This window comes from Acomys minous (assembly GCF_964271855.1).
Source record: "Acomys minous genome assembly, chromosome: 16".
Taxonomy (NCBI): domain Eukaryota; kingdom Metazoa; phylum Chordata; class Mammalia; order Rodentia; family Muridae; genus Acomys; species Acomys minous.
The window spans coordinates 84,030,451-84,042,687 of NC_140498.1; the positions used below are offsets into that span (position 1 = coordinate 84,030,451).

Genomic DNA, 12,237 nt, shown 5'->3' on the forward strand with positions numbered 1-12,237 from the left:
GATGAGTAGATAAGTGGATGGATAGTGGGTAAGATGTGTGGATGGATGGGTTGATAAATGGGTGGATGGACAGATAGATGGTGGACACATGGATGGATGGAGCCTCCAACTCACCAAGCTGTTGCTATTTTGTTCCAGTTGGACAACTGTCTTTAGTGCACACACGACCCTGGTGTGCGCTAGGGAAGGACGGAAGGACACCCACTTGATGGATGGAAGGGACATTTCTGACTCCTGCTGCTGCTCTGCAGAAAGGAAGAATAGGTTGTGGACTGACTTTGGGGGCCTGGGGGAGGCACGGATGCCGGGGGAGAGCAGGTGCCTGGTGGAGAATGTCTGGGTCACCCTGCAACTCAGGCTGACAGTCTGTCCCCAACAGTGATGGCTTTTGGGGGAGGGGGCTGGGAAGCGAGCAGGTCATGAGGACTGAGCAGTGAATTCTGTGCTACGTGGGGATAGATGTGGCCATGTAACGGGCCGCGTGGAAGCCTCCTGTGCGTCCTTCTCCACCCACACTGACTCCAGGAGTATGGCCCTCTGAGGACTACATGGAACAGAGTCCTGGCTGTGTGCACGCTGAGCCACAGTGGGCAGCTCTGAGGGGAGAGGAAGGGTCTGGCAGCACAGCAGTAGGCGGCTGAGCGCCCTGTGCAGCTGAAGGATTCAAGGGTCTCTGGTGCAAAAACAAGTGTCTTCCCTCAAAAGCTTCCTCCCTGGCTGTGAGTGCTTCTCTGGGTGATGGGAGGTTCCAAGTTCAGGGGGAAATTTCCTGGGGGCCAGAGAGTCCTATCCGACTCCTGTCCCTTATGTTTCAGAAACCTCAGAGCTGCCCCTTCCAACCCCAAGGGCCCAGCCTTGCCAGGAGGACACTCTCCCTGGGAGGTAGACCAGCAGCTTGACCTTGGAGGAATGAAGTCAGAGTGGTGGATGGACATGGCTTTCTTCTAGAAGGTTCTCAGGTTGCTGTTTATTCTGTCTCCTGACCTTCCTCTCTCCCTCTTACTGCTATTTTTCTGGTCTTAGTTTGGTGACATTCATGGGGGGTTGCGGGGGGGGGGGGGGGAAGGTTTTGCTCAAAATCCAAATGGAGAAGAAAAACAAGAGCAAAGGAGAGAAGGTTAAAAAACAAAGAAGGAAACGCTTGGCTCGGAGCTGCGCATGTCATCCCAGCACTTGAGGAGTGGAGGAAGCAGGAAGAAGCAAGAATTCAAGGTCATCTTTGGCTACAAAGTAAGTTTGAGGCCAGCCTGGGCTACGGAGGGGGGGAGAGGGGGGAGGGGGGAGAAAAGAGAGGGAAGGGAAGAGGAGGGGGAAGAAGAGAACGAGGAGGAGGGAAGGACGGGGGAGAAGAAGGGAAGGGAGGAAGAGGAGGCAGACACGCTGAATTCTTTTGTTCAACCGTTTCCTGAATTCTCTGGGTGACCGATTTCTCAGCACAGAAGCAAACCGGAGCTCTGCCGAGATGAGCCTGGCTGGGGAACCCGTCCTTGTGGGGAGCACCAGGTTCCTGGCACATGGATTGAAGCAAGAAAGGCCGGAGCCTTTGCCTGGAAGCCTGCATGGCAGTGAGCCGGTCATCTGGAAGTTTCCAGTGATCTGCATTCTTGGCTGGGCTCAAAAAGCAAATCCCGCCAGATGGTAGTGGCGCATGCCTTTAATCCCAGCACTCGGGAGGCAGAGGCAGGTGGATCCTGTGAGTTCAAGGCCAGCCTGGTCTACAATGGGAGTCCAGGACAGCCAAGGACAAACAAACAACAAAAACAAATCCCACGTTTCTAGCTAGGCTTTCCGTGTGTGTGGGGGGGTGAGAACCGTCTCGCTTGCAACCCCTGCTGCCTCCAGGGAGCCCTCCCTGACTTTCTGTCTCATCCCCCTTCTCCCGGCCAATCCTCATCCCGATCACATTGTTCCACCCTCTTCGAAGAGCACGTGGCCTTTGGAAATTGTGTAGTTCCCCTTCTGCTCCTCAGCAGCTGGAGGGGGCAGGCATGGTACATGTGTCGACCGCTGCCGTCAGATCTTTTAAGTTCAAAGCATCTCAGAAGAAATGACAGAGGCCCCACTGCACTCTGGAAGGCTGTGTCTCCTGGGAGTTTCTTTATAGGAGAAAGTGTGTGTTTGCTTTTTCTTTTTCTTTCTTTCTTTTTTTTTCCCCCTTCCTATAGGCTGTTCAATGAATGCGACTCTTGTATGAAGCCCAGCATGGGATAGCCAGGGCAGTTAGGAGTACAATGGAGTGATTGTGGGGGAGACGATGGGGTACACTTGAGCTCCAGGCGACCGCTGGCATCTGAGAGGAACTACTGAGCAGAGCAGGCCCCGCCTTCCCACGCTGCCCTCCCGTCTGCTTTGTTTGAGGATGAAGGGTCCCTCACAGCTCACCTTGTGTCCTGCCCAGATGGCTCAGTGCTCACAGGTCTGCTCCACTGTGTGTCCCTGGCGGTGAGTGGCAAGCTACAGAGGCCTTGTAGAACCTATTTAGCCAATAGAATGAAACCGGGACCGAGCCCTGTGGCGAGTCACTGGAGACCTTCCTACACAGGTTCACGTTGGCCTTGTTAATCCAGCTCCTCTGGGCTCTTAAGGAGAATGGTTATAAATAAAGCCTTGTTATCCTGCGGCTGCTGGCCGCTGATTTATTTATCTTGTTCTTCTAGCGTGTGTGTGTATGTGTGTGTGTGTGTGTGTGTGTGTGTGTGTGTATGTGTGTGTGTGTTTGCATGATATGTGTATGTGTGTATGTGTGGACTGATAAGCAGCATGTGTGTGGAGGCGGGTGTCAATGTGTGTGGATGTGTGTGGGTACATGTGTGTGCTGGTAAGCGGCATGTGTGTGGAGACCAGAGGTCAACTGTTCCTTGGGAGCCAAGCCACATATATGGCTTTTTGAGACCCTGCCTGTCACTGGCCTTCAACTCACAGTGCTAAGGCTCTCTCAGACCCTGCCTCTCAGCACTGGGATTACAAGCATGTGGCCACATCGGGCCTTTTATGTTGGTTTTGAGAATCAAACCCAAGTCATCACACTTGTGAGGCAAGCATTTTACCTACCACAGCTATCTACCCAGCTCCACCTGGAAGTTTCTCCCTGTGAAATTGAAATTCAGGTGTCCTTATAGGTCCCTCTCTGGGGCCTGCTATCCTGTGCTGGGTGACAGCTGGCATCTCCAGAGGCCCTGGCCCTCCTCTGCCAATGGGGGCTCTCCTGGAATTACAAGAGGCACTGCAGGGAAAACCCCCTGTGTGGGGCTGGCATGTGGCTCTCTGTGGATTCGGACAGGGAGCTTTCATCATAGACCCGGATGCAACCAAGACACCCTCTCACAGGTTGACAGAAATGGAAACCACAGGGTGCAGCTGGCAGTGGGGACAGGCGGCAAAAAAGTGTTGGGAGCCATAAAGAGGCAAAGGGAACTTGAACCCAGAAAGGGACAACCTGCTGTGGTCAGGTGTCATAGCCCTTCCATGGCGAGGGGTGCTAGAGCAGACAGGACTATGGAGATGAATTTAGGGGCGTCAGGAGTCCAGAGAGCAGGGAGGAGGAGTGGGGAGCACAGAGAGGCTCAGGGCTGTAAGCTGTGCTGTGTGGGGTTAGAATGGTCACTGCCTGTCTCCGTGCGTTATTAAAACCGTTGGAATCTGTGCCAGAGAGCTGATGTAACTGGGGACATTAATCACTTACTGTGCTGTGCATCTGACTGATGCTGCAATTTCTACAAAGGTCTCGATGCAAAGGACATGCTAATAGGAGCAGAAGAAGATGAGGACAGGCCTGGCAGGAAGGTAAAGGTTTTTTTGTACTCCTTGCCCAGTGTCCCCAAACTACCCTACAAATGGTCTAGATACTTTTTTTTCAAAAACATTTATTTATTATTTATTCAGTATTCTGCCCACACATGTGAGCCTGCCCATCACAAGAAGGCACCAGATCTCATTAGAGATGGTTGTGAGCCACCATGTGGTTGCTGGGAATTGAACTCGGGACCTTCAGAAGAGCAGATGGTGCTCTTAAACCTCTGAGCCATCTCTCCAGCCCTAGATACTTTTTTTTTTTTAATGCCACCTGACCTATATAAGCAACCGGAACTTGAAATCTAGCTGTGTAACAAACTAGCGGGGTGTTCCTGCACCTGCTGCTCAACCTCTCTGGGCCCTGCGCTTCCCCACCTGTCACGCGATGTCTCACGGCTTTTCAGGTCGGTCCCTCAGTGCGTCAGAAGCTGGGTGTGGGTGTGGGCATTGTGTTTGGTGCCTGTTTACACATCTTCACCTATCATCCATCAGTTAGTATTTGGACAAGACCCTTAGCCTCTCTGCCTCAGTTTCCTGGCCTGTAAAATGGGCCACACAACAGGACCTCCCGCGGGTTATGAAGGTACCAGAATGAGTTAACGGAAGAGTCAGCCCGGAAGTGCTGTAGGAAAGCGGGCTGTTATCGTTGTTATTATGATCGTGATAATCATTGTCGTTATTGCTATTGACATAGACTTGACAGCCACTGGTGGTAGCTGTCGCTTAAGTGGCACAGGAAGCAGGGGACAGGACACAGACTTTTTGTTTTGTTTTGTTTTTGAGACAGGGTTTCTCTGTGTAGCCTTGGCTGTTCTTTGTAGACCAGGCTGGCCTAGAACTTACAGAGATTGGCCTGCTTCTGCCTCCCCGAGTGCTGGGATTAAAGGCGTGCGCCAACACTGCCCGGCGAGACACAGGCTTTCAATATCAGTTCTCTCCCTGGAAATCAGCTATGGGTTCAAACATGTCTGGCTTCCTTTCAAGGAGGTTGGGATACCTCAAGTGGCTGGTTCCAGCTCCCCAACTCCCACCTTTCACTGGCTTCCTAGGGGAAGGCTGTAAAGACCTAGGGCTCACTCACCAAGGATGGTCAAACTGTTGGTCCATTTTGCATTTCTTCTGAGATGAAGGAACGGATTAGGCGCAGATCTTGTTCCCAGGTTGGTCAACTGGACCCCTCACAGGGCTGCTGGGACCTCTGCCCTTCGTGCCGTCCTCCAGCTGCTTGATGTAGGCTTGCATGTATGGCTTCTGGCCTCTGGGCACCTCGGGCTTGCAACTCAGGCCCTGGGAGTTTTCTTATATTTACTGAGGGTGTGTCCACCAGCTGGGACCTGCTAGCACATGCATGGAAAACCAGGAACAGGGGTTGACAGGGATACCATGAGCATCTGAGGTCCAGTGGCCCTGCTTTTCCTCACACACATGGCCAGGCCTGGCACTCTTGCTCAGTCTGTGTGTCTTTGGTTCTCGTTTCCCAGAGTGGGTCAGAACATTGCAAAGGCATGGGGCGGCTTCTGTACAGTGCATCCTGGGTGGGCAGAGTGGGCTCGCTCAGATTGCTCACAAGGATGGATGGGTTGGGTAGGTGAAATGAGTGAGTAAGTGGGCGAGCGGATGGGAGGGTGGATGTGGAGAAGTGGATTGATAAATGGATAGATGGACAGATAAGTGGATAGGTGGGTGGATGGATGAATGGGTAGGTAAGCAGATGGAAGGATGGATGAGTAAAGTGTATGGTTGGATGGATGGAGGATGGATGGATGCATGGATGGATGGATGCATGGATGGATGGGTGGATGCATGGATGGATGGATGGATGGATGGATGCATGGATGCATGGATGGATGGATGGATGATGGATGGATGCATGGATAGATGGATGGATGGATGGATGGATGCATGGATAGATGGATGGATGGATGCATGGATGATGCATGGATGCATGGATGGATGGATGGATGATGGATGGATGCATGGATAGATGGATGGATGGATGCATGGATGGATGCATGGATGGATGGATGGATGCATGGATGGATGGATGGATGGATGGATGGATGCATGGATGCATGGATGGATGGATGGATGGATGGATGGATGGATGGATGCATGGATGGGTGGATGGATGCATGGATGGATGGATGCATGGATGCATGGATGGATGGATGGAAGGATGGATGGATGCATGGATGGATGGATGGATGCATGGATGCATGGATGCATGGATGGATGCATGGATGGATGGATGGATGAGTAGATGGGCAGGTAGATGGGTGGATGGATGGATGACGGATGGATAGATGAATAGAGAGACAGATGTGGTCCCTTCATCCTCCTTCATCTGGGGTGGCATTCTCACAGGGTGGAGCATCGCGGGTCAATCCCACCCACTCCCCTGTGCCCTCCGCTCCTCGCTCAGCTCCTGGTGTCACACTCCATTCCTATCCTGTCTCTGCTTTGTCAACCCCAAACCTCTTGGGTACAAATGTACCCAAGGTCCCTACATACACACTGCGTTCCTGTCAGCCCTGAGGACAGGCTGAGTAACAGGCAAGTGGAGGGATGAGCCTCAGACAACAGCCTTCAGGAATGATCCTGAAAGGTGGGGGGGGGGGCAGGAGGTGGGGAGAAAGAGTGGGCATGGCCCCGCAGGTCAGATCACTTACCTGTGACCCTCCATGGAGCTGTTTCTCTCATGGGCAGGAATGAAAGCAGCCTCAGACAGACCTGCCTGCGCCAGGCCAGTCCCTTGGGACCATGGCCACAGGAGAGGCTCACAAAGCAACCAGTATCTTGAAGGGTTACCCCCCCCCCCACAGGGCCTTGAGCCGGGGTACTCTAGTTTGCACAGCTGCAGCCAGAGCACACACAAGCTCTTAGCTGACTGGCCAGCAGCTCTGGGCATTAAACCCGACACCTTCCAGATGCCCAGAGCCGCCCGTTAGCACCGTTCACACACATTCCATCTCCAGGTACACACACACACACACTCACTCACACACACACACTCACACACAGTCACTCACACACTGCTGTGTAAACTCCCGCCTGGCACAGGAGGCCAGGTCGCGACTGTAAATTCCATCTCCCCCCCTTAGAGCGAGCCTGTGCCTGAGCTGGGAAGTCATGAGCAGGATTTCAAAGCCGTCAGTGTGATGTCCTCCCCACAGCACCCGGCTGGCTTTCATCTCACCAGGCTGCAGACTGGGTGCGGGGTGGGGGTGAACCCTGATATTTCCAGCCTTGTAAGAGGGGGCCTTAATGGAAGTTAGGGTTCCCCTGGCTGGCCACTCTGTTCCTAGCTAGGCTCCAGCAGTCCGTGTGGTCCCAGACACAGAGGCCAGGACCCTCCTGACTGTGATGACCACCTCAGGGTTGCTCTTTATTTTGTTTTGTGTTTGAGATGGTCTCTGGTCTCCACACCCCATCTTGACATAGGAATTCTGGGATTACAGATGGGCACCGCTGCATCCGGCTTTATGGGGATCCGAGCCCAGGTCCTCACATTTGACTGGGCATCTCCCCAGCCCCTCACCCCCTACTCTCAACAGTGTCCCTTCACTCCCAGGCTCCTTTGTGTGTTCTCTTGGCTTGGTGATCACTCCCTTTTTCTCTTCTCACTAGACTGCTGGGGTATTCACGCACAGGCCATCCTGCCATTCTAGAAAAGCTAGAGAAGGTGAAAGGAGCTGAGCATGGTGGCGCACGCCTTTAATCTCAGCACTCAGGAGGCAGAGGAAGGCAGATCTCTGTGAGTTCGAGGCCAGCCTGGGCTACGAAGCGAGTCTGGGACAGCCAAGGCTACACAGAGAAACTCTGTCTCGAAGAACGAAAAATGAAAAAAGGTGAAACATCATCATGTTCATCCCGTGCAGTTTGAGGTACCACTGAGGGGCAGGGCTTTATTTGGGTGGATAAAAGGGGGGGGGAGGGTACTTTAGTTACTTTATTCAATGCTGTGATAAAAATGACCAAAGAAGGAAGGGGCTTTTTGGCTCCCAGTCCGAGGGAAACAGTGGGTGTGGGGACCAGGAGACAGTTGCTCCCACTGCTCCCACAGACAGGATGTAGGGCTCTAGCAGGAAGCAGGGGTTGGCTACCAAATCTTCTGGCCAACACCAGGTGACCTATTTCTCCTAGCTAGGCTCCATTCCCAGGACAGCTAGGACAGTGTGAGTGTGGTGGGGGGGGGAGGGGAACGGCATTTCACATTTCAGCTTCAGAGCAGGCTACCACAAACTCCCTACCGGGCCTCGAGGAAAGCTTGAGTGTCTTTGATCTCTTTGACATTTGGGTGAAGCCCAAGGAAGTCTCTTAAGAATGTTTTTCAGGGCTATAAAGATAGATTGGAGGTTAAGAGCACCGGCCACTCCTGCAGAGGCCCAAGTTTGGCTCCTATGTGGTGGCTCACACCTACCTGTAACATTTGTTCCAGGGAAGCTGACAATCCTCTTCTGGTTTCCTCAGACACTGCACACAGGAGGTACACGTACATAAACACAGGCAAACACACACACACACACACACACACACACACACACACACACCATAAAACCAAACAAATCTTTTGTGTTGTTGTTTGTTTGTTTGTTTTACTCTGTGCAGCCCTGGTTATCTTGGAACGAGGTCTGTAGACCAGGCTGGTCTTGAACTCAGAAATTTGTCTGCATCTGTCTCCTGAGTGCTGGGATTACATGCCTTTAATCCCTGCACTCAGGTGGCAGAGGTAGGCAGATCGCTGTGAGTTCGAGGCCAGCCTGGTCTACAAAGTGAGTCCAGGACAGCCAAGGCTACAGAGAAACCCTGTCTCAAACAAACAAAAACCAAAAACCATATCCTTTTTAAAAGGAAGCTTTCGATCTGCAAAATTAAATGGGAAGGAAGCTGGGATGCTGTAGCCACATGGGTCTCTTCATAGCGTGTTCCGGGGATGGGAAGGCATTTACGCTACCCTAAGGTACTGACAAGAGTCAGTGCTAATATTAAGTGGTTTCAACAGCTCTAACATGGGTGGCAGGTTCTCTGATTCTATTCTTGTTGTGGATAAAGCTGCCCAGCCACTCACTGCTGTGGCCTGTGCCCTTTAATCCCAGAACTTGGGAGGCAGAGGCAGGCGGATCACTGAGCTCAAGGCCAGCCTAGTCTACAAAGCAAGTCCAGCACAGCCAGGGCTACACAGAGAAACCCTGTCTCAGAAAAAGAAAGAAAGAAAGGAAGGAAGGAAGGAAGGAAGAAAGAAAGAAAGAAAGAAAGAATGAATTTCAGCTGGGTGCAGTGGCTCATGCTTGTAATCCTAGCACTTGGGAGGCAGAGGCAGGTGGACCACTGAGTTTGAGACCAGCCTGGTCTACAAAGTGAGTCCAGGACAGGCAAGGCTACACAGAGAAACCCTGTCTCAAAAAACCAAATAAATAAATAAATAAATAAATAAATAAAATAAGAATTTCAACCAGCCTGTCATGGTGGCACACACTTGCCATCTCAACACTAGGGAGGTGAAGACAGGATGATTACTGCAAGTGAGCTTAGCTGGGGATAGGATTACCTAATAAGGCCCTTTCTTAGACTAAAATAAAATAAAATAAAGTAGTGAGGATTCACACAAACCCTTCCCTGGTAACAAAAGAATATAGCACCAAACAGAAAGTAAATAATAAAGCTGGGGTTCCAAGTTGCGCTTATCTGGAATTTGGGGTTCATTATTTCCAGGCCTTTCTCGCCATATGAAAATCTCCCTTGTCACCAAGTCTGTTCTTCCAGCCAGTCCTGCCATGCTAGTCCGCCATTTCCACTCCTGTGTAGAATCCCAGGCTGCTGGGGCTCCAGCATGCTCAGCATACATCCCCGATGCTGCCCTTCCCCTTGGGGAGTCACGTTCTGAGTATGGCTTTCCTTGGGATTGTACAGCGGCGGGGGGGAGGGGGAGGACACCCAGGATCCTGGTACCCTTCCTGTGGTGCTGAAGCTTCCATTCAACGGGGCGGAGGTTTAGACCCCCGACTCCTGTACGCTGTCCTCGGGGATGCTGCCTCAAAGCTGCCAGCCTGTTGAAGGCAGAAGAGACGCGACAGAGGACGTGACAGAAGATGAGTGAGAATGAGGCTGCGTGGGGCGCACAGCCTCAACCTGGAAAGAACACACGCACGCACGCACGCACGCACGCACGCACGCACGCACGCACGCACGCACGCACGCACGCACGCACGCAGTCTGACCTGGCCTGGTAGCAGGTTCCTGTAACCACTGCATCTGGGAACACAGACGGGTGGATCCCTAAGCTTAGCCGAATCAATGGGCTCCGGGTTCAGAGAGAGACCCTGTCCTAGATAGAATCTAGTTATGGTCCGTGCTGGCCTCCCACAGCTTCAGGGCAGGGCGCCACTTGCCTAGGCAGGCACTTCCGGCTGTCACAGGTCACAGTGCCTGGTCCAGCTGTTGGCAGTTGTGAGGGTGAAGAGACAAGGGGAACAGGGCTGACCCCTTGCCACCTTTGGCACCGAACATCAGGCCCCACTAGTGATGCCACCCGCATGTCTGAGTGTATTATACCGCCATTTCTCCCAGACCAGCGCATGTTTGTTCCTGTAGACTCTCAGCTCCATCTGCAGGATCCAGTTACCAACAGGAAGGACAGATAAAGCAGAGGGGCTAGTCTGGATTTGGTGCTGATGGGACCATTTGGGTGATTTGGTGGTTTCCCCAGCCCATCAAGGGCTCAGAGGACACTTGGACATTGGCAAGCTTCTTGGGATCTGGCTTGCCATCACAGGGACAAAGAGAGAGAGAGAGAGAGAGAGAGAGAGAGAGAGAGAGAGAGAGAGAGAGAGAGAGAGAGAGAGAGAGAGAGAGAGAGAGAGAGGGGCTGCAGGTACACAGCAACAGCAGGAAGTCTAAAGCCACAGGAGGGACCAGTGGTGGCTTACCTAATGGGACCCAGAATCACCATGGAAATTGGGTTAATTCCTGAATTTGGGAGGCACCATCCCACGGGCTGGGGTCCTGGGCTGAATAAAAAGGAGGAAGTGAGCTGAGCACCAGTGTCCATCTCCTCTTCCTGACAGGGTGCAATGCTGTCAGTCACCTCCTGCCCCTAACAACCCCCCCTGCCCCCCACCCCTGTGTAAAGGCTAACGTTAAAAATGGACAACACTAAGTGTTGACAAGGATTCAGAGCAACTAGAATTCTCAAACATGACCTATAGGAAGGGGAAGAACATTGAGGAAACAGCCAGGCTGGAACCTCCGATTAAACAAAAGTGTAACAATAATCCTGAGAGGGACAGTCAAGAGGCACGGAAGGGAAGTCCGTGCAAATACCTGTCGGCCGCAACTGACAACACTATGCCCTCTTTTCACAACCGGCCCAACTGTCCATCAGCTGGTGAGTGGACAAGCAGACTGCAGCGCATCCTTCCTTCTGGACTGGTCAGCAGGGCCCAGGGGGTGGAGCCGTGACACACAAGGACACACAGGACTCAGAAGCATCATGCCACATAATGAGGAGCTGAATGCAGAAGGCTGCCTGCAGGGACCCAAGTGTAGGAAACGCTAGAAGAAGCGACATTCTAGTGAAGGGACAGAGGTCACTTGTGTCCCAGCTCTTGGTGGGAGGGGGTGCTTGGGAACTGTGGCCTTTGGTCATAGAAAACTGGAAGGCAGAGAGGAAGTCTAAAGCCCGGTGGCGGCGGCACGCGCCTTTAATCCCAGCACTGGGGAGGTAGAGGCAGGCGGATTTCTTTGATCTACAGAGTTCCCGGACAACCAGGGCTACACAGAGAAACCCTGTCTCTAAAAACAGAAACAAGCAACAACAACCAAAGAAAAAAAAAGAAGAGAGTGTTCAATGGGGGATATTGTAGTGTGTGCCCTAGCAGAGGGCTCTGGAAAAGGTCAGAAGGCCTGCCTCTCTCTGATGCCCTCTGAGGTCTTCGGAGCTGAAAGGATGTGATGGATGGCCTCAGGCCCTGGATACCAAATGGTCCAAGCTCAGGGGACCACAATACAGAGACAGAATTTTTTAGACACTCGAGAGATACAGAGACCACTTGGTGATATGTATCTTCTCATAATAATACAGAAAAAAATATTTCAAATCCTGGGAGACCACCAGGGTCTAGTTGGCTTACTCCTATGTGTCTTAACCCTAAGTTGGCAGGGACCACCCTAGAGGTGGCATTAGTCACCCCCACGTGGGTTTTACTTGGTGACTACTTGGTTGGCGCTCCCCAAACTACACAGTGTGTGTGTGAGTGTGTGTGTGTGTGTGTGTATGTTTGTGTGTGGCAGTGGGACAGAGACAGGAAGAACCCTTGGGCTTTCTGGCCAGCTGGTCTAGTCAAACCTCTGATCTCCAGGTTCAGTGAGAGCCCCTACCTCAAAAATTAAGGTGGCACCCACCTTAAGGAAGACACCCAATGTCACTGTCTGGCCCCGACATACACA

General features: G+C 52.3%; 1 protein-coding gene across 1 annotated transcript in view; it reads right to left on the minus strand.

The window, feature by feature from the left end:
• RFLNA (refilin A) overlaps positions 1–12,237 on the minus strand; it is a 108,785-nt gene that overhangs the window by 27,540 nt on the left and 69,008 nt on the right. The window contains exon 3 of the mRNA XM_084762055.1: positions 4,874–5,126. The gene's annotated coding sequence lies outside the window, so the exon portion shown is untranslated. The remainder of the gene's footprint in view (positions 1–4,873; positions 5,127–12,237) is intronic.